Source organism: Ranitomeya variabilis, chromosome 2 (genome assembly GCF_051348905.1).
Source record: "Ranitomeya variabilis isolate aRanVar5 chromosome 2, aRanVar5.hap1, whole genome shotgun sequence".
In the NCBI taxonomy this organism is placed as follows: domain Eukaryota; kingdom Metazoa; phylum Chordata; class Amphibia; order Anura; family Dendrobatidae; genus Ranitomeya; species Ranitomeya variabilis.
The window spans coordinates 404,508,687-404,529,685 of record NC_135233.1 but is presented as its reverse complement, the minus strand read 5'-3'; positions in this window follow the sequence as shown (position 1 = coordinate 404,529,685).

The window sequence follows — 20,999 nt, the reverse complement described above, 5'->3', positions numbered from 1 at the left end:
CTCTGCATCTTTTCTTTCTGCAAAACATTATTTAGATTTCACATTTCAACAAATTCAACACATATAACTTAGCATGTAAAACAGTTACATTTCTTTTTCAAGCTTCATTATCACATTACTGTTCTGCAACAGTATCTTTCTCAAGTTCAATTTCACACATCCCCTTTAAGAGGGGACCAAGTCTTTCTGAGGTAGCTCGTCTTCTCAGCCTACCAGCCCACGCAAAGGTTCCGGTATGGTATCTTCGCAAAGTGTCTTTAACTAGAACCGGTAGGAAAGGTATCTTCACAAAGTGTCTTTGGCTCAAACCAATAGGGCAAATATCTTCGCAAAGTGTCTTTGGCTAAAACCAGTAGGGAGCACCTTTAAGAAGGTGCAAACTATTTACAAAAGAAAGTTCGAATCATGCACAGTCCATGATTTCTGCAGTTTGTGTAACTTTAAAACTTGTATAAACTTCAGGAAAAGGAAAACAACCAAAGGGGATCCCGGGTCAACAGAGGGATCCATTAACCCTGGACAGGTTTAGCAGCAACTTAAAAGAACAAACAGTAACTATTTACATTTTCATGGTATCGAGGTTTATTCTTCTTCTGGTGGCTTGGGTTCCTGAACCCCGGCCACTGTAGCACGGACACCAGCGGCAAGCTCCCCAGGGACCACCTGGTCGCCTGCTGTCTGAATTTGAAGCCTAACTCTGTCGGCAAGTTCAGGAGCTGCTACAAAGCGTACAGTAGAAACAGTAACAAGGTCTGGCAGCCCTGGATTGACCACAGTTGGGGCCACAGGTGCCATTCTCTCAGACTCGTATCGCTGAACTTTCCGGGCACGCCATCCTTGTGTGTTCCAGTGACGGGTATACGTCACCTGATCCCCCTCCCGGAGTGGTTCACCTTCTCGATCACAGCAGGGAGTCTCCACATCGTAGCCGGCAACGAAGATGCCAGTAGGTAGACCCGACTCCCAAATGGAACCCCACCCCTTCTTTGGGTGGAATGCCGCCACCGTCCCTCGCCTGACAGCATCCGTCCCATCATAGATCATTTTTTTGCCCTGCAGTTCCCGTTTTTCAACTTCAGTGCGCTGCCCCCAATGCTGGAGCACGCATTGTTTGTATTGGTCCCAGGTAAGTATCGCAATAGTGAGACCTTCCATTGGAATCCCATCCTGCTCGACCCAGGGAACATCCCATCGGAACATCACCCCTCCTGGGTCCATTTCTATGGGCTCTCCCCACCTGGTTGGCAATGGTGGTAACAACTTCCCCAACGCGCCGGGGGTGAGAACCGCCCGGTCGATTGTAAACGCGGGGTTACTGTTGTGGGGAGGATCGGTCGGGAGAGCAGAACCGTCCAGGGGAGTAGGGGCGCCGCCCATACCTGCGCCTGATGTGGTTCCACCGGCGTCGCTCTGGTCCGTTAACGAGGACGCTGGAGTCTGCTGCAGCCCGGACCGGGGCTCCTCCAATGGGATGCTCGGACTCCGCTCCGCTTGCTGTGGTTCCTCCTCCTCTAACTCCGAGGTCGGGATTGGTGGACGTAGCTTCGCTGTCGGATCCGCAGGCTTCCGGTCCATCTCCGGTGAAGAAAGGCAGGCCTGAACCGCTTCTTCCTCGCTCAGGCACTCGCCGTTCATCATCGCCACCTGATAGTCGCTGGCAGTGCATGCACCTAACTCCGCCATTTCTCTGAGGTCGGGCTTCTCCGTCACCAGCCTCTCGCCGTTGCATATCAAGGGGTGTTTCTCTTCTGCTTTGGGGCAGGTCATTCCTCTGCAGCCAGAAGTGCAGGGGGCGGTAGCCATTTCTCGCGCCACACTGGGAGTCTCCGCCCATAACACGCCCTCCTTCTCTTCCTGCGCTCTCCTCAGCGCTACAATGGCGGCGGATTTTGGCGGGAACTTTTGGCGGCTAATGGCGCAGCACAGTCTTACAATAAAGTACAGTCCAAGCACAACAAATCACAGTCTTTAGGCACACATTACCTGATTCTTCAGGCTTAAGTAGATCCTGTTCGTGACGCCAAGTTGGAGCGCCCCCACACCGCCGCAGGGCCGAGGGGTACCCGGAGCCGGGCCACTAGTTCTCAGTCTCGGGGTTGTCACGGTGGCTAGACCCGGTCCGTGGCCCTGTCCGTCAGTGGGGGACGTCCGGTGTAATAGGTGGTAGTAATGGTAGCGATGTAGCGGTGCGGTTGTGGGGTGTAAGTCGCGGTAAATAACGAGGACACCAGGTTGCAGTCTCTTTACCTCTTTACTGGAGATCTCTGAGTCCTCAGTCCAGAACACGGTTCACCAGGCTACGCAAGTCCGGCCGGTCCAATGGCACCTCCAGAGTTCTCCTCTCAGGTGGAAATCTGTGCCTTCCTTCTAGCGCTATGTGTTGTAGTCCTTCCCTGCTGTGCTCACGGAAAGTAACCCCACAACGGTTGTGTCTGTTTCTTAAGTTCCCTCACAACTCGATTTGATGTTCCTCTGTAATCCACCCCTTCCCTGTATTCAGGTTGGAATGGCACCCGTTTGTCAGGTAGGCCTGGAGTTCTTCCGGGACCCTAGAGTCGCCCCTCTCCCGCAATTGCCCCCCAAGACTTCATAGGTGATATGTGGTAGACAGCCCGCCTGAGACCGACTGTCCTGCCGCTGTTTGGAGTATGGCTTGAAGCTGTATTCTAATCCACTCCCTCGGTGTTCCGGCCACCGGTATTGCGCCTCAGCAGGGTGCTGCCTCTTTCAACAAAACCCCTGCTGGTATTCTCCTTCTGCTTGATCTCGTTTCTCACTCAGCACAATCTATCTCGCTTCTAGTCCTTTCTTGAGTCCCGCCGCTTCCAGGAGCCTGCGCGGACCCGTTACGTTCTTTCAATGCCAAGCCTCTGCCAGGATCCCACCCCTGGCAGAGACCCTACAGTCTCTCCCTTCACAACACCCCCTGCCACAGGGTGTTGCTCCGTTCAATCCCGTCAGCGTTCTCTCCCTAACTTCCTGCCTGACCCCCAGTTTACCCACTATGGTGGGGAGTGGCCTAATGAATAGCACCCTTAGCTCCCCCCGGAGGCCCAGCTGTGAAACATATTGGTGTCTGTGATACCTGATTGGAGGAACTCCTTCGGTGCCATCGAACGTACCATGGCTCCCCTTAGCGGCGAAGCCACAGCACTGCAACGACCAGGACTCTGGGGCGCTGCACTTGTACTAGATACCAGGGTCAGTACTAGAGGTGAGATGTACTAGATACCAGGGTCAGTACTAGAGGTGAGATGTACTAGATACCAGTGTCAGTATTAGAGGTTAGATGTACTAGATACCAGGGTCAGTACTAGTGGTGGGATGTACTAGATACCAGGGTCAGTACTAGAGATGAGATGTACTAGATACCAGGGTCAGTACTAGAGGTGACATGTACTAGATACCAGGGTCAGTACTAGAGATGAGATGTACTAGATACCAGGGTCAGTACTAGAGGTGACATGTACTAGATACCAGGGTCAGTACTAGAGGTGAGATGTACTAGATACCAGTGTCAGTATTAGAGGTTAGATGTACTAGATACCAGGGTCAGTACTAGTGGTGGGATGTACTAGATACCAGGGTCAGTATTAGAGGGGAGACGTACTAGATACCAGGGTCAGTACTAGAGGTGAGATGTACTAGATACCAGGGTCGGTGCTGGAGATGAGATGTACTAGATACCAGGGTCAGTACTAGAGATGAGATGTACTAGATACCAGGGTCAGTGCTAGAGGTGAGATGTACTAGATACCAGGGTCAGTACTAGAGGTGAGATGTACTAGATACTAGGGTCAGTACGAGAGGTGAGATGTACTAGGTACCAGGGTCAGTACTAGAGGTGAGATGTACTAGATACCAGGGTCAGTACTAGAGGTGAGATGTACTAGGTACCAGTGTCAGTATTAGAGGTTAGATGTACTAGATACCAGGGTCAGTACTAGTGGTGGGATGTACTAGATACCAGGGTCAGTATTAGAGGGGAGACGTACTAGATACCAGGGTCAGTACTAGAGGTGAGATGTACTAGATACCAGGGTCGGTGCTGGAGATGAGATGTACTAGATACCAGGGTCAGTACTAGAGATGAGATGTACTAGATACCAGGGTCAGTGCTAGAGGTGAGATGTACTAGATACCAGGGTCAGTACTAGAGGTGAGATGTACTAGATACTAGGGTCAGTACGAGAGGTGAGATGTACTAGATACCAGGGTCAGTATTAGAGGTTAGATGTACTAGATACCAGGGTCAGTACTAGAGGTGAGATGTACTAGGTACCAGGGTCAGTACTAGAGGTGAGATGTACTAGATACCAGGGTCAGTACTAGAGGTGAGATGTACTAGGTACCAGTGTCAGTATTAGAGGTTAGATGTACTAGATACCAGGGTCAGTACTAGTGGTGGGATGTACTAGATACCAGGGTCAGTATTAGAGGGGAGACGTACTAGATACCAGGGTCAGTACTAGAGGTGAGATGTACTAGATACCAGGGTCGGTGCTGGAGATGAGATGTACTAGATACCAGGGTCAGTGCTAGAGGTGAGATGTACTAGATACCAGGGTCAGTACTAGAGATGAGATGTACTAGATACCAGGGTCAGTGCTAGAGGTGAGATGTACTAGATACCAGGGTCAGTACTAGAGGTGAGATGTACTAGATACTAGGGTCAGTACGAGAGGTGAGATGTACTAGATACCAGGGTCAGTATTAGAGGTTAGATGTACTAGATACCAGGGTCAGTACTAGAGGTGAGATGTACTAGGTACCAGGGTCAGTACTAGAGGTGAGATGTACTAGATACCAGGGTCAGTACTAGAGGTGAGATGTACTAGGTACCAGGGTCAGTACTAGAGATGAGATGTACTAGATACCAGGGTCAGTACTAGAGGTGAGATGTACTAGGTACCAGTGTCAGTATTAGAGGTTAGATGTACTAGATACCAGGGTCAGTACTAGAGGTGAGATGTACTAGATACCAGGGTCAGTACTAGAGATGAGATGTACTAGATACCAGGGTCAGTACTAGAGGTGAGATGTACTAGATACCAGGGTCAGTATTAGAGGTTAGATGTACTAGATACCAGGGTCAGTACTAGAGGTGAGATGTACTAGATGCCAGGGTCAGTACTAGAGGTGAGATGTACTAGATGCCAGGGTCAGTACTAGAGATGAGATGTACTAGATACCAGGGTCAGTACTAGTGGTGGGATGTACTAGATACCAGGGTCAGTATTAGAGGGGAGACGTACTAGATACCAGGGTCAGTACTAGAGGTGAGATGTACTAGATACCAGGGTCGGTGCTGGAGATGAGATGTACTAGATACCAGGGTCAGTACTAGAGATGAGATGTACTAGATACCAGGGTCAGTGCTAGAGGTGAGATGTACTAGATACCAGGGTCAGTACTAGAGGTGAGATGTACTAGATACTAGGGTCAGTACTAGAGATGAGATGTACTAGATACCAGGGTCAGTGCTAGAGGTGAGATGTACTAGATACCAGGGTCAGTACTAGAGGTGAGATGTACTAGATGCCAGGGTCAGTACTAGAGGTGAGATGTACTAGATGCCAGGGTCAGTACTAGAGATGAGATGTACTAGATACCAGGGTCAGTACTAGAGGTGAGATGTACTAGATACCAGGGTCAGTACTAGAGATGAGATGTACTAGATACCAGGGTCAGTACTAGAGGTGAGATGTACTAGATACCAGGGTCAGTACTAGAGGTGAGATGTACTAGATGCCAGGGTCAGTACTAGAGATGAGATGTACTAGATACCAGGGTCAGTACTAGTGGTGGGATGTACTAGATACCAGGGTCAGTATTAGAGGGGAGACGTACTAGATACCAGGGTCAGTACCAGAGGTGAGATGTACTAGATACCAGGGTCGGTGCTGGAGATGAGATGTACTAGATACCAGGGTCAGTACTAGAGATGAGATGTACTAGATACCAGGGTCAGTGCTAGAGGTGAGATGTACTAGATACCAGGGTCAGTACTAGTGGTGAGATGTACTAGATACTAGGGTCAGTACGAGAGATGAGATGTACTAGATACCAGGGTCAGTACTAGAGGTGAGATGTACTAGATACCAGGGTCAGTACTAGAGGTGAGATGTACTATATACCAGGGTCAGTACTAGAGGTGAGATGTACTAGGTACCAGGGTCAGTACTAGAGGTGAGATGTACTATATACCAGGGTCTGTACAAGCGGTGAGATGTACTAGATACCAGGGTCAGTACTAGAGGTGAGATGTACTAGATACCAGTGTCAGTACTAGAGGTGAGATGTACTAGATACCAGGGTCAGTATTAGAGGGGAGACGTACTAGATACCAGGGTCAGTGCTAGAGGTGAGATGTACTAGATACCAGGGTCAGTACTAGAGGTGAGATGTACTAGATACCAGGGTTAGTATTAGAGGTTAGATGTACTAGATACCAGGGTCAGTATTAGAGGTGAGATGTACTAGATACCAGGGTTAGTATTAGAGGTTAGATGTACTAGATACCAGGGTCAGTATTAGAGGGGAGACGTACTAGATACCAGGGTCAGTACTAGAGGTGAGATGTACTAGATACCAGGGTCGTTGCTGGAGATGAGATGTACTAGATACCAGGGTCAGTACTAGAGATGAGATGTACTAGATACCAGGGTCAGTGCTAGAGGTGAGATGTACTAGATACCAGGGTCAGTATTAGAGGTTAGATGTACTAGATACCAGGGTCAGTATTAGAGGTGAGATGTACTAGATACCAGGGTCAGTATTAGAGGGGAGACGTACTAGATACCAGGGTCAGTACTAGAGGTGAGATGTACTAGATACCAGGGTCGTTGCTGGAGATGAGATGTACTAGATACCAGGGTCAGTACTAGAGATGAGATGTACTAGATACCAGGGTCAGTACTAGAGGTGAGATGTACTAGATACCAGGGTCGGTGCTGGAGATGAGATGTACTAGATACCAGGGTCAGTACTAGAGATGAGATGTACTAGATACCAGGGTCAGTGCTAGAGGTGAGATGTACTAGATACCAGGGTCAGTGCTAGAGGTGAGATGTACTAGATACCAGGGTCAGTGCTAGAGGTGAGATGTACTAGATACCAGGGTCAGTACTAGAGGTGGGATGTACTAGATACGAGGGTCAGTACTATAATTACTTATTTTTTAAATTGTTTCTCAGTTTCTAGAATTTCTTTGGATTTCGGCCTGATGTCTAGCTTTTGAGGGTCTTTTGATTCACTTCATTTTGTTAGGCAGGTTCTATTTAATTTCTTGATTGAAAAAATATAAAATGTGTGGCAGTGAAATGTGAACTCAGCCTCCCAAAGATGTGATAAAGCACAGTTAATTTATGTTTTAAGGTGGGTTAATCACTTTTTTATCACAGGGCCCTGTAGGTTTGGATTTCTTTTTCCCTTAACCCCTTCATCACCGGAGGTATTTTCATTTTTGCATTTTCATTTTTTGTTCCCATTCTTCCCAGAGCCATAACTTTTTTTATTTTTCTGTCAATATAGCCATGTGAGGGCTTGTTTTTTGCGAGACGAGTTGTAATTTTGAACGACATGACTGATTTTAACATATCATGTACTGGAAAACAGGAAAACATTTCCAAGCGTGGTGAAATTGCAACAAAAGTGCAGTGCCATAGTGGTTTTTTGTTTTGCTTTTTTACTATGTTCACTAAATGCTAAAACTGAGCTGCAGTTATGACTCTCCAGGTCATTATGAGTTCACAGACACCAAACATGTCTAGGTTCTTTTTTATCTTAAGAAAAAGCCAAGATACTTATGTATATATGCCTACGGTCAGCATGCAATACATGAAATGCATATGCACATATTAATTTCAAACTGTACTATAAACTGAGACTTTTAGCAAACAATTGATCAATTCTTTGAGACACCCGCCACGTCACGGCATTCTCAGATAGGGGCAGTCCTACTCTACGTTTTTTATATACGCTGTGCCATAAAGGCCTCCTAAATGTATTAAGTTAGAAATCAATATGTGCATGTGCACTTTATGTTTTGCATTCAGACCATAGGCAGTGCAGGCATCTTCCCTTTTTTGTTTTGATTTTGATATGTGGCTGACCACCACTGTTGCAGTGCACGCTGGGTTATGCACGCCATTTTTTCCTGTGTTCATTGTGACTGATCTAGGCTGCTGTACACACATACAGCAGCCCTGCCCTGCCTCAGGCTCTGTTTGATTTGTGCACCAGTGTCTGAGCCTGTCTAACCCTCCATCTGTGGTGCTGGCTGGGCAATGTGGAGGTCAGATCTGAAATGTTTATGTCCGGACCTGGTCAGCCTTTATCTGTGCTGCCCTCTCTAGTGCCATGGGAGTGATTCAGAAATGCTTCAGGTACAGCTTGCATTTAATGTGGTCTTGCTTTTAACCCGTTACTGACATCGGACGGTATAGTACATCCGATGTCAGCTCCCCTGCTTTGATGAGCCCGCATCAAAGCCCGGACATGTCAGCTGTTTTGAACTGTCAAACGCAGACAGCGGCATTTAACTACCGCATCCGGCCGGGCGGCCGGAAATGACGTCATCGCTGACCCCCGTCACATGATCGGGGGTCGGCGATGTGTCAGGACAGTAACCATAGAGGTCCTTGAGACCTCTATGGTTACTGATCGCCGGTAGCTGTGAGTGCCACCCTGTGGTCGGCGCTCACAGCACACCTGCAATGCTACTACATAGCAGCGAACAGCAGATCGCTGCTATGTAGCAGAAGCGATCGTGCTGTGCCTGCTTTTAGCCTCCCATGGAGGCTATTGAAGCATGGCAAAAGTTAAAAAAAAAAGTTAAAAAAAATGTGAAAAAAATAAAAAAAATATAAAAGTTTAAATCACCCCCCTTTCGCCCCATTCAAAATAAATCAATAAAAAAATAATCAAACCTACACATATTTGGTATCGCCACGTTCAGAATCGCCCGATCTATCAATAAAAAAAGCATTAACCTGATCGCTAAACGGCATAACGAGAAAAAAAATCAAAATGCCAGAATTACGTTTTTTTGGTTGCTGCGACATTGCATTAAAATGCAATAACGGGCGATCAAAAGAACGTATCTGCACTGAATTGGAATCATTAAAAACACCAGCTCAGCACGCAAAAAAATAAGCCCTCAACCGACCCCAGATCATGAAAAATGGAGACGCCACGAGTATCGGAAAATGGCGCAATTTTTTTTTTTTTTTTTTTTTTTTTTTAGCACAGTTTGGAATTTTTTTTCACCACTTAGGTAAAAAATAACCTAATCATGTTAGGTGTCTATGAACTCGTAATGACCTGAAGAATCATAATGGCAGGTCAGTTTTAGCATTTAGTGAACCTAGCAAAAAAGCCAAGCAAAAAACAAGTGTGGGATTGCACTTTTTTTGCAATTTCACCGCACTTGGAATTTTTTTCCCGTTTTCTAGTACACGACATGGTAAAACCGATGATGATGTTCAAAAGTACAACTTGTCCGGCAAAAAAATAAGCCCTCACATGGCCAAATTGACGGAAAAATAAAAAAGTTATGGCTCTGGGAAGGAGGGGAGTGAAAAACAAACACGGAAAAATGAAAAATCACACGGTCATGAAGGGGTTAATACATTTAGGAGGCCGTAATGGCACAGCGAATATAAAAAACGTAGAGTAGGACTGCCCCATAATGAGAATGCCGTGACGTGGCGGGGTGGCTCAAAGAATTGATCAATTGTTTGCTAAATGTCTCATTTTGAAATACAGTTCGAAATCAATATGTGCATGTGCACTTTATGTATTGCGTTCAGACCATAAGCAGCGCTGCATTCTCCCCTTTTTTTCTTTTTTATCTTAGTGGTGAAAAAGAAATTCCAAACATCGCTAAAAAAAAATAAAAAATGTGCCATTTTCCTATACCCGTAGTGTCTCAGTTTTTCATGATCTCGGGTCGGTTGAGGGCTTATCTTTTGCGCGCCGAGCTGACATTTTTAATGATACCATTTTGGTGAATTTACAATCTTTTGATCGCCCATTATTGCATTTTAATGCAATGTTATGGCGACCCAAAAACGTAATTCTGGCGCTTTGACAAATTTTTCTTGCTACACCATTTAGCAATCCTGTTAATCCTTTTTTTAATGATAGATCGTCGGGCGATGCCAAATATGTGTAGGTTTTTTATTATTGCTTTATTTTGAATGGTGCGAAATGGAATGGGTGTGACTTGAACTTTCATATTTTTAAAAACATTTTTTTTTTACATTTTGTATTCTACAATAGTCTCCACGGGAGGCTAGAAGCTGCCATAACCTGATCGGCTCTGCTACATACAGGCCAACATGCTAAAGAATAGGAAGTCTGGAAGGAGGCAAACACTTTTCCACAGCACTGTATTTGGAGGAGAGAGTCGCATACTCTAGTACACTTTTCTGAAAAAATGTCAACCACAACAAATATGTTTTTTTAAAATGATACTTTATGGATAAGGAAAGAAAATGTAATGTTTTAGGTTTTCATGCATGCTTTGCATACAGCTCTCCTCCATTTAGCAGTAGAAAAATAAAGAAGAATATCTTTGTAAAAAAACAAACAAACAAGAAAAAACTATGCAAACACACGCAAAGACTCCAATACATGTAACTTATACATTGCAGTACATCCCCAGAAGCGTTACATTGTATCCTTCTGTTTACATTTGTAGTTTCAACACAACTTGTCACAGTCTTGTGATGTGTTCGCTCCTCAATGGCAGAGTATTGTACCCATTTCTAGGATTGATGGAGGAGCGGCCGCCTCCGCCCGCTGCGTCTCTGATTCCTTTTATAACAGTGATTGTTTATCAAGCAATAAATGAAAAGCATTGATTTTCTTGCTCGTCATTTACTATATTGACCCGGAGCCTCGTTTTATTGGAAGCGAGGTGTAAAAGTCATTGTTTACAATATTGTACAGATATAACGTATGTTTTATGCATGGACTGAGCCCGGCCGCCTGTAATTCACTGACATTTGGTAAATAATCTACATTTCTCATAGGTTTTATGAAGTGAATTGAAGAAAAGCCATTAGCACTGAAAGCAGAGAAAGTAAAATACTGTGTAGTGAGGCTAAAAATCTATAATGTGTCAGTAATGGGGTAACTGTGCTGCCAAAGAATTAGGTTCCATCTTCTGTCCAACACGCCATCTTTATACAAACATTATGGGTGCTGTGTCGGGGACATTTGTAAAGTAATTTTTTTGAAGTAAGATATAAATTCCAATGTACACATCAGTTCTTACATTTGGCACACTAAGACCAAACACGTCAGTCTCATACCATTAGGATAGGTTCACATCTGGCATTACTGCAGGGTTTTTTAATGCAAAAAAAGTGTGGTGGCAAGAAAAACACTGTGTACAATATGCGCATTGTTGTTTGTTTTTACGTGTACTGCTTGCAGCATTCTTTCTTGAGTCTTTCATCCATTAATTTTAATGCGTCAAAAGCATTGCAATACCGCTGAAAGAAATTACATATTGTGTCTTGGGAAAAACAAAACAGGGTTAAAAAAATCTATTATCTGTTTTATCTATCTATCTATCTATCTATCTATCTATCTATCTATCTATCTATCTATCTATCTATTTACCTATCTATTATCTATTCTATCTATTCTATGTATTATATCTATCGATCAATTATCGATCTATATATTATCGATCTATTATCTATCTATCTGTCGATCTATTATCTATACAACTATAACTTATCTATCTATTATCTGTCTATTATCTATCTATTATCTATTATACTGTATCTATTCTATCTATTTTATCTATCTATCTATCTATCTATCTATCTATCTATCTATCTATCTATCTATCTATCTATCTATCATCTATCTATTATCTATCTATCTTTCTACTATCTATTATCAATCTATCTATCTATCTATCTATCTATCTATCTATCTATCTATCTATCTATTATCTATTTATCTATCTATCATCTATCTATTATCTATCTACTGTATTATCTATTATCTGTCTATCTATTATTTATCTATCTATTATCTATCTATCTATCTATCTATCTATCTATCTATCTATCTATCTATCTATCTATCTATCTATCTTTGTATCTGAGAGCAGTGTAATGTAGAGGCAGATTCCATTAAAACCTTGCCTCAATGAAAGAGTGAAGAAGAAAAAGTATCACTTCAGTGCATTGTAATGTATTGACATGAGAAAATGAATGCCCTCTTTTTTCGCTATAGTTATCAGAGCACTGCTGTCTAGTTCTCACATTTGTCCTTCTTTTATTTTTATAGCTAATTATCTATTTATTTATTTATATACAAAAAAAAGACAAGAGCGCACTGGCCCTGTTTCAGCAAATAAATTGCTCCAGAATTCTGGCATAAAAAATTTGAAAAGTCACAAAATGTTTTGCACAATGTAGAATTTCGATTTTTTTTTTTCATTTTCATGCAAGTTTTGTCCCAGCTCTGCCAAAATGGGAGACACCTGGATGGGGTGGGTGCGTGACGCCACAGCTTGCCTAATTCATGCCTGGTTGTGGAGAGGCACATTGAGGCGCACGACGCTTACCAGACACGATTGTGCCTCTTAATAGATCAGGAGCGTCTGACCCCAAATGCCTTCTCATCAATACCTTAATCAACATTGCCAGTCTGGATGATCGGGACCTGTGTGCACCGAGATGAAGGCAAACAGTGAATGTATGAATACTCAGCTGCATTTTTGCTATATAGACCATAGTTATAATATGCAAGTGAGTGCCCAGCAGCCATGACAAGGCGCTCCCTGTTGCTGATTACCTGCTTTATCAGACTTACCTCTCCTGGTCATACACATGAGCATATACAATTGTACGTGTGCTGTCTGATTTCTGATTTTTACTGCTATGAAATAAAAAAGATTTTGCATGTTGTGGTGCGCGCCGTCATCTTCACTTCTACTACTTGGGACTTTTTGTATAATGATAGCACGGGCGATGATCACGGTCTGTGCATGGACTACACCTGCTGGTATTATCGTGCATTATGGGGGAAGACTGTCGTGCCGAGCGGTTTCCTTTTCCTTTGTTCTGATGACTTTAAAATGTATCTTTTACTCTAAAAACAATGACTGTAAAAAAGTTCCTGATAATACGTGACCCCTGATGTATCCGGTGTGCGTGAGGCAGACTGAACTATGGTAATTCAATGATGCTGACCAGTGTCTCCCCTTCTCCAGCCACAGGGTCTCTTCCATCTTCTATTGTATCATTTCTGTAAATTAGATTCTTTCTCGACACGAAGCCTCGGATTCTTCTTTGTGTCGTTCTCTTACTGTATGAGGCCTCACCGAGCATTCATATTGTGGCTTGTGTGCAGCTCTCATCCACATGAAGGATCCAGCCGCTGACGGTAATTATAGTATGATAATGGACGTGCAGGATCCGCGATAATAGAAATGAGCAAATATGTACTGTAATCACGCGGATAGCAGCGCTGCGGAACAACCAGAAATCAGAGCAGGAAAAAGCACAGTTTATCAATAGCCTGTTCAGTATTAATGGTATTAAGGGACGAAGACAAGGAGGAGGAGATGGACGAGGAAGAGGAGGAGGAGGAGATGGACGAGGAAGAGGAAGAAGAGGAGAAGGAAGAGGAGGAGGGAGAGGAGGAGGAGATGGACAAGGAAGAGAAAGAAGAGGAGGAGGAGATGGATGAGGAAGAGAAAGAAGAGGAGGAGGAGGAGAAGGAAGAGGAGGAGGAAGAAGAGGAGGAGAAGGAAGAGGAGGAAGAGATGGACGAGGAAGAGGAGGAGAAGGAAGAGGAGGAGATGGAAGAGGAAGAAGAGGAGGAGGAGAAGGAAGAGGAGGAGGGAGAGGAAGAGGAGATGGACAAGAGGAAGAAGAGGAGGAAGAGGAGGAGGAGATGGATAAGAAAGAGAAAGAAGAGGAGGAGGAGGAGAAGGAAGAGGAGGAGGAAGAAGAGGAGGAGGGGAAGAAACCCTTACTGAGCATTAAAGGTAACACTGTAAGGGTTCATTCCCACTTGCAATGAAATCGTCCGAATGCAATATGATAAAAAATTGGATTGAATTCGGACCAATGTTATTCTATCATTGAGTGCTCAGCTGATTTTTTTTTCCAGCTAGGATCGGATCACGATCACATTGGAAAAAAAGTCGCAGCATGCTGCGATTGTAATTGGAATTCGGTTCGCATCCCGCAATAGAAGTCAATGGGTGTGAGAAAAAAAAATCACACAGCACTCGGACCATGCGACCAATGTCCGATCTTTACACACTGATCTCATTGGAAAAGCCGACAATTCATCTGCGGATACAGTAAAATCAAACTGACAGGTTAGAATACAATGGCTAGAATAGATACACAAACATAGAATACATAGATATACAGTATAGATGTCAGTGACACACACATAGTTGGGGGGTTGATTAACCCCAAGGGGTTATAATGGAGAGGCGTCAATAAGATGACCCCATTACTAACCCCATAGTCACATTGTAAGAATACAGACACCCAGAAAATTTCATTAATTGAAAGAAAGACACAGACTCCTTTAATATTCTTAATTAAACCATAATTATGACCTCACCTAAATCAAGCAAAGCCCTCAATCTCCTGTAATAAAAGTTATATAAAAATGCAACAATATACCATACATGTCCATCGTGTCTCATGCTGTAATCCATGTCTGGGGGCAAATTAGTTTTCAACCAGGACAGTGCCAAGATGCGACCTTCCCGGCTCAGAACCACTGGTGAATGAGCTGCTTGGAGCACAGCCTCAGTGACGTCACTGAGACTGCGCTCCCAGCCGTGCTGAACTGAGATGACCTCTGGACCATGAGAAAATGCCAGTGATGTGGTCACCGCAGTTCAAGCTCAGTGTCTTCACAGCAGATCACCTTGAAAAATTCTCACGGTGATCTGCTGTGAAGACACTGTTTTTGAACTGCGGTGGACGAAGGATGCAGTTCTGAAACACGCGTCGGGGTGTGCTCCACACTACACCGTGCATCGGTGACCGGCATTCTACCACCACCAGGTATCATTTTTTCAATCTCCTACATCACCTCCCGCATGGTTTTGGGCTGTGTTTTCATACATGCTGTTTGCTGTGGAAAGTATTTGTTTGACATGTTCTCCTGAATAGGGGTATTTAATATTACATTTTTTCTATTTGGGAGATAGACCAAACATGTGATTCTATATTTTGTACTTGGATTTTGCAGTGTGCCTCAAAATAAGTATTCCCCTACATATGGGACATCGGCTGTTACCCTTTTGAAAATGCTAAATTTGGGGTCAAAATAGCATTTTTGCTTACAAAATGCAATCTTTTTATTTTCACTGATCAATATTATAACCTTCTGAGAAGCACCTGGGGGTTCAAGGTGCTCACCACACATCTAAATACATTCCTAGAGGGGTCTAGTTTCCAAAATGGGTTCACTTTTTGGGGGTTTCCACTGTTTAGGCACATCAGGTGCTCTCCAAACGGGACAAGAAGTCCGCTAAAGATTCCAGGAAATTTAACATTCAAAAAGTCAATTGACGCTCCTTCTCTTGCGAGCCCTGCTGTGCACCCAAACAGTAGTTTTCTCCCTCTCGTGGGGTATCGGCATACTGAGAAGTTGCACTACAAATTATATGATCTAATTTCTCCTGTTACCCTTTTGTAAATGCTAAATTTGGGGCTAAAAACATTTTTTTGTGGGGAAAATGTAATTTTTTTTATTTTCACTACTTAAAGTTATAAACTTCTGTGAAGCACTTGAGGGTTCAAGGTGCTCACCACACATCTAGATCAGTTCCCTCAGGGGTCTAGTTTACATACAGTGGGGCAAAAAAGTATTTAGTCAGTCAGCAATAGTGCAAGTTCCACCACTTAAAAAGATGAGAGGCGTCTGTAATTTACATCATAGGTAGACCTCAACTATGGGAGACAAACTGAGACAAAAAAATCCAGAAAATCACATTGTCTGTTTTTTTATCATTTTATTTGCATATTATGGTGGAAAATAAGTATTTGGTCAGAAACAAAATTTCATCTCAATACTTTGTAATAAATCCTTTGTTGGCAATGACAGAGGTCAAACGTTTTCTGTAAGTCTTCACAAGGTTGCCACACACTGTTGTTGGTATGTTGGCCCATTCCTCCATGCAGATCTCCTCTAGAGCAGTGATGTTTTTGGCTTTTCGCTTGGCAACACGGACTTTCAACTCCCTCCAAAGGTTTTCTATAGGGTTGAGATCTGGAGACTGGCTAGGCCACTCCAGGACCTTGAAATGCTTCTTACGAAGCCACTCCTTTGTTGCCCTGGCGGTGTGCTTTGGATCATTGTCATGTTGAAAGACCCAGCCACGTTTCATCTTCAATGCCCTTGCTGATGGAAGGAGGTTTGCACTCAAAATCTCACGATACATGGCCCCATTCATTCTTTCATGTACCAGGATCAGTCGTCCTGGCCCCTTTGCAGAGAAACAGCCCCAAAGCATGATGTTTCCACCACCATGCTTTACAGTAGGTATGGTGTTTGATGGATGCAACTCAGTATTCTTTTTCCTCCAAACACGACAAGTTGTGTTTCTACCAAACAGTTCCAGCTTGGTTTCATCAGACCATAGGACATTCTCCCAAAACTCCTCTGGATCATCCAAATGCTCTCTAGCAAACTTCAGACGGGCCCGGACATGTACTGGCTTAAGCAGTGGGACACGTCTGGCACTGCAGGATCTGAGTCCATGGTGGCGTAGTGTGTTACTTATGGTAGGCCTTGTTACATTGGTCCCAGTTATCTGCAGTTCATTCACTAGGTCCCCCCGCGTGGTTCTGGGATTTTTGCTCACCGTTCTTGTGATCATTCTGACCCCACGCGGTGGGATTTTGCGTGGCGCCCCAGATCGAGGGAGATTATCAGTGGTCTTGAATGTCTTCCATTTTCTAATTATTGCTCCCACTGTTGATTTCTTCACTCCAAGCTGGTTGGCTATTGCAGATTCAGTCTTCCCAGCCTGGTGCAGGGCTACAATTTTGTTTCTGGTGTCCTTTGACAGCTCTTTGGTCTTCACCATAGTGGAGTTTGGAGTCAGACTGTTTGAGGGTGTGCAGTGCACAGGTGTCTTTTTATACTGATAACAAGTTTAAACAGGTGCCATTACTACAGGTAATGAGTGGAGGAAAGAGGAGACTCTTAAAGAAGAAGTTACAGGTCTGTGGGAGCCAGAAATCTTGATTGTTTGTTTCTGACCAAATACTTATTTTCCACCATAATATGCAAATAAAATGATAAAAAAACAGACAATGTGATTTTCTGGATTTTTTTGTCTCAGTTTGTCTCCCATAGTTGAGGTCTACCTATGATGTAAATTACAGACGCCTCTCATCTTTTTAAGTGGTGGAACTTGCACTATTGCTGACTGACTAAATACTTTTTTGCCCCACTGTAATTGTGTCACTTGTGGGGAATATTCACTGTTTAGGCACATCAGAGGTCCTCCAAATATGACAAGGTGTCCCCCAATTGTTCCAGCAAATTTTTTTTTAAAAAGTCAAATGACACTCCTTCCATTCTGAGCTCTACTGTGGGCCAAACAGTGGTTTTCTCCCTCAAATGGGGTATCAGCGTACACAAGAGAAATTACACAACAAATTTTGGGATCCCTTGTCAAAATAAAAAAATAGGATCTGAAGTAAATTTTTGGTGAAAAAAAGTTAAATGGTTAAATGTTCATTTTTTGCACATTTTAAAAAGTCATGTGAAGCATCTGAATGGTTAATAAACTTGATGAATGTGGATTTAAGCATCTTGAGGGGTGCAGTTTTTAGAATGGTCTCACTTTTGGGTATTTTCTATCATGTAGACCCCTCAAAGTGACTTCAAAAGTGAGGTGGTCCCTTAAAAATGGTTTTGTAAATTTTGATGGAAAAATCGCTGGTCAACTTTTAACCCTTATAACTCCCTAACAAAAACAAAAAATCTTCCAAGATTGTGCTGATGTAAATTAGGCATGTGGAAAATGTTATTTATTAACAATTTTATGTGACACAAGTCTGTTATCTAAGGGAATAAATATTAAAAGTTTGAAAATTGCAAAATTTTCTAAATTTTTTGAGAAATTTCATTTTTTTCACAAATAAAGGCAAGGTATATCAAATACATTTTAGCACAATCATGACGTACAATATGTCACGAGAAAACAATGTCAGAATCAGTGGGATCTGTTTTTGTGTTTCCGAGTTATAACCACATAAAATGAAAGTGGTCAGAATTGTAAAAATTGTCCTGGTCATTAAAGTGCAAACCACCTTTGGAGATAAAGGGGTTAATTATGTAAAAATCATACAATGCAATTTTCTGTATTTTACTTTTCGATTTTGTCTGTCACGGTTGAAGTGTAGAACGATAAAAATTACAGACCTCTCCATTCTTTGTAGGTGGCAAACCTTGCAAAATTGTTTCTGGGTTAAGTATAAAAAATGTAATAGCTCTGCTCCTCTTGCTCTGTAAACCACACCCTGAAGCCATACACTACCTGTAATTAGTGTCTGTATAAATGATTTGGTGGAAGCTAATGGTTGCTTTTCTTAATGTGGAGTTGGCAGTGACCGTACTGGGGTATATACTGTATATATTCCATGTATTGGAATCAGAGCTGTATATACCATGCGCTCACTGTGAGTTCTCCAATAACCAGCCTAGTAGTGGAAGCAGCCGCGGTCTCATCCATCACTCGTCAGTCAATTGTGTAATTGTCCTGACAAACTGGTGGCAGTGGTGGGATATGCGCGATCTCTCCGGCTGTCCATTGACAATATACATCATGTAGAATTATATATACCTCCTTATACAGTATATATCCATCATGTAAAATTATCTATACCTCTTTATACTGTATATATCCATCTTGCAGATTAATTTGAGTCAATGAAGCCGCCATTAAACAGTATGTCTGTCTATTATCGTTGGAGGCTTCAGAACGGCTGGATATTTGGATAAGCTTTGTGGCAGCTCAGAGTTACGACCGCCAGCGCCACTGACTGGGGTTTGTTCTGTTTTACAGCTTTTATAATGGATATTGTAAATTTGCTCGATTTAACCTTTACCCTCCCAACAATCAGATGGGAGCTGACATTTCATAAAGTAATCCCAACCTGTCCCACAAGCCGCACTTTCCACCATTTCTTATATTCCAGATGCCTCTCAGAATCTAATTGTTTTCCCATTACACACGACACAAAGTGAATCCCGTTAGTAAATAGGAATTACAAAGAGCCGCCATGATGCGAGGATCCAAGTAAGAATGTACAGGTTGCTAATACGAGCCGTTTCTGTCAACATGACCCTCATCATAGCTAAGAATTGAGAAGTCATGTGACTTGTATAGAGATACAAGTTGTTCCATATAGGTAGGTACGCCATTATTATTATTATTATGACGCTTGTGCAGGAATATTCCAGATAACCAGAATCAAGATTTCCATTGTATCTGTCGGAAAACTAAAGGTTAAGGCCGGCTTCATAAGTGATTTTTCTATGTGAGAAGCTGGCTGTCTATTTTTTTATTCAGTGCGCTGGATCTATTTTGGTCTTTGTTATTTTGTTTCTCTTGGTACATTTGTTTTCCTATGTTTTAAATCAATATTTTTACCGGCACTTTTACTTTGTCCACAAAAAAAGGCCATGTGAAAGGGCAGAATCAGTGTAATAGGTCCGTGATCTATCTGTAAAGATAATGCAATTCACGTGTGGCAAATAGGAGAAAAATCCCTAACATTACTGAAAAAAAAAAAAAAATAGGTGTGGCTTGTGTCACTTCCACCACTAAATCATTTACCAATAGTGGAATTCCCTTAAGGTAAAGACGAGCGAAGACGGTGCTTTCCAAGGGTAGTAACTAAGTTTATAAAAGAGAGACTAAAATCAAAAACAGGGAATTTGCTCATCTGGTGGAGTTCTTCAAATTCGGGCACAATTCCCAAAAATTAATGGAATAAATCCAGTAGGTGCAGTTGGCCTGGAGTGCTGACGGAAATTCCTCCAAGCAATTCCAGCAGTGCGTAAAGAGGGTGGAGATACCTGGTGAAGAGCGCTAACACGATAGCAGATGTAACCAAATGCAAAAATTGCGTTGTGAGGTGGAGATAACATACAGCTCTACAATATGAGGAGCAGTCATCCTACAGCTCTACAATGTGAGGAGGAGTCAACATACAGGTCTATAATGTGAGGAGGAGGAGTCATACAGCTCTACAATGTAAGGAGAAGTCATCCTACAGCTCTACAATGTGAGGAGGAGCCATCATACAGCTCTACAATGTGAGGTGGAGATAACATACAGCTCTACAATATGAGGAGCAGTCATCCTACAGCTCTACAATGTGAGGAGGAGTCAACATACAGGTCTATAATGTGAGGAGGAGTCATCGTACAGCTCTACAATGTAAGGAGAAGTCATCCTACAGCTCTACAATGTGAGGAGGAGCCATCATACAGCTCTACAATGTGAGGTGGAGATAACATACAGCTCTACAATATGAGGAGCAGTCATCCTACAGCTCTACAATGTGAGGAGGAGTCAACATACAGGTCTATAATGTGAGGAGGAGTCATCGTACAGCTCTACAATGTAAGGAGAAGTCATCCTACGGCTCTACAATGTGAGGAGGAGTCAACATACAGCTGTACAATGTGAGGAGGAGCCATCATACGGCTCTACAATGTGAGGAGTCATTATACAGCTCTACAATGTGAGGAGGAGTCAACATACAGCTCTACAATGTGAGGTGGAGCCATCATACAGCTCTACAATGTGAGGAGGAGCCATCATACTGGTCTATAATGTGAGGAGGAGGTCATCGTACAGCTCTACAATGTAAGGAGAAGTCATCCTACAGCTCTACAATGTGAGGAGGAGTCAACATACAGGTCTATAATGTGAGGAGGAGTCATCGTACAGCTCTACAATGTAAGGA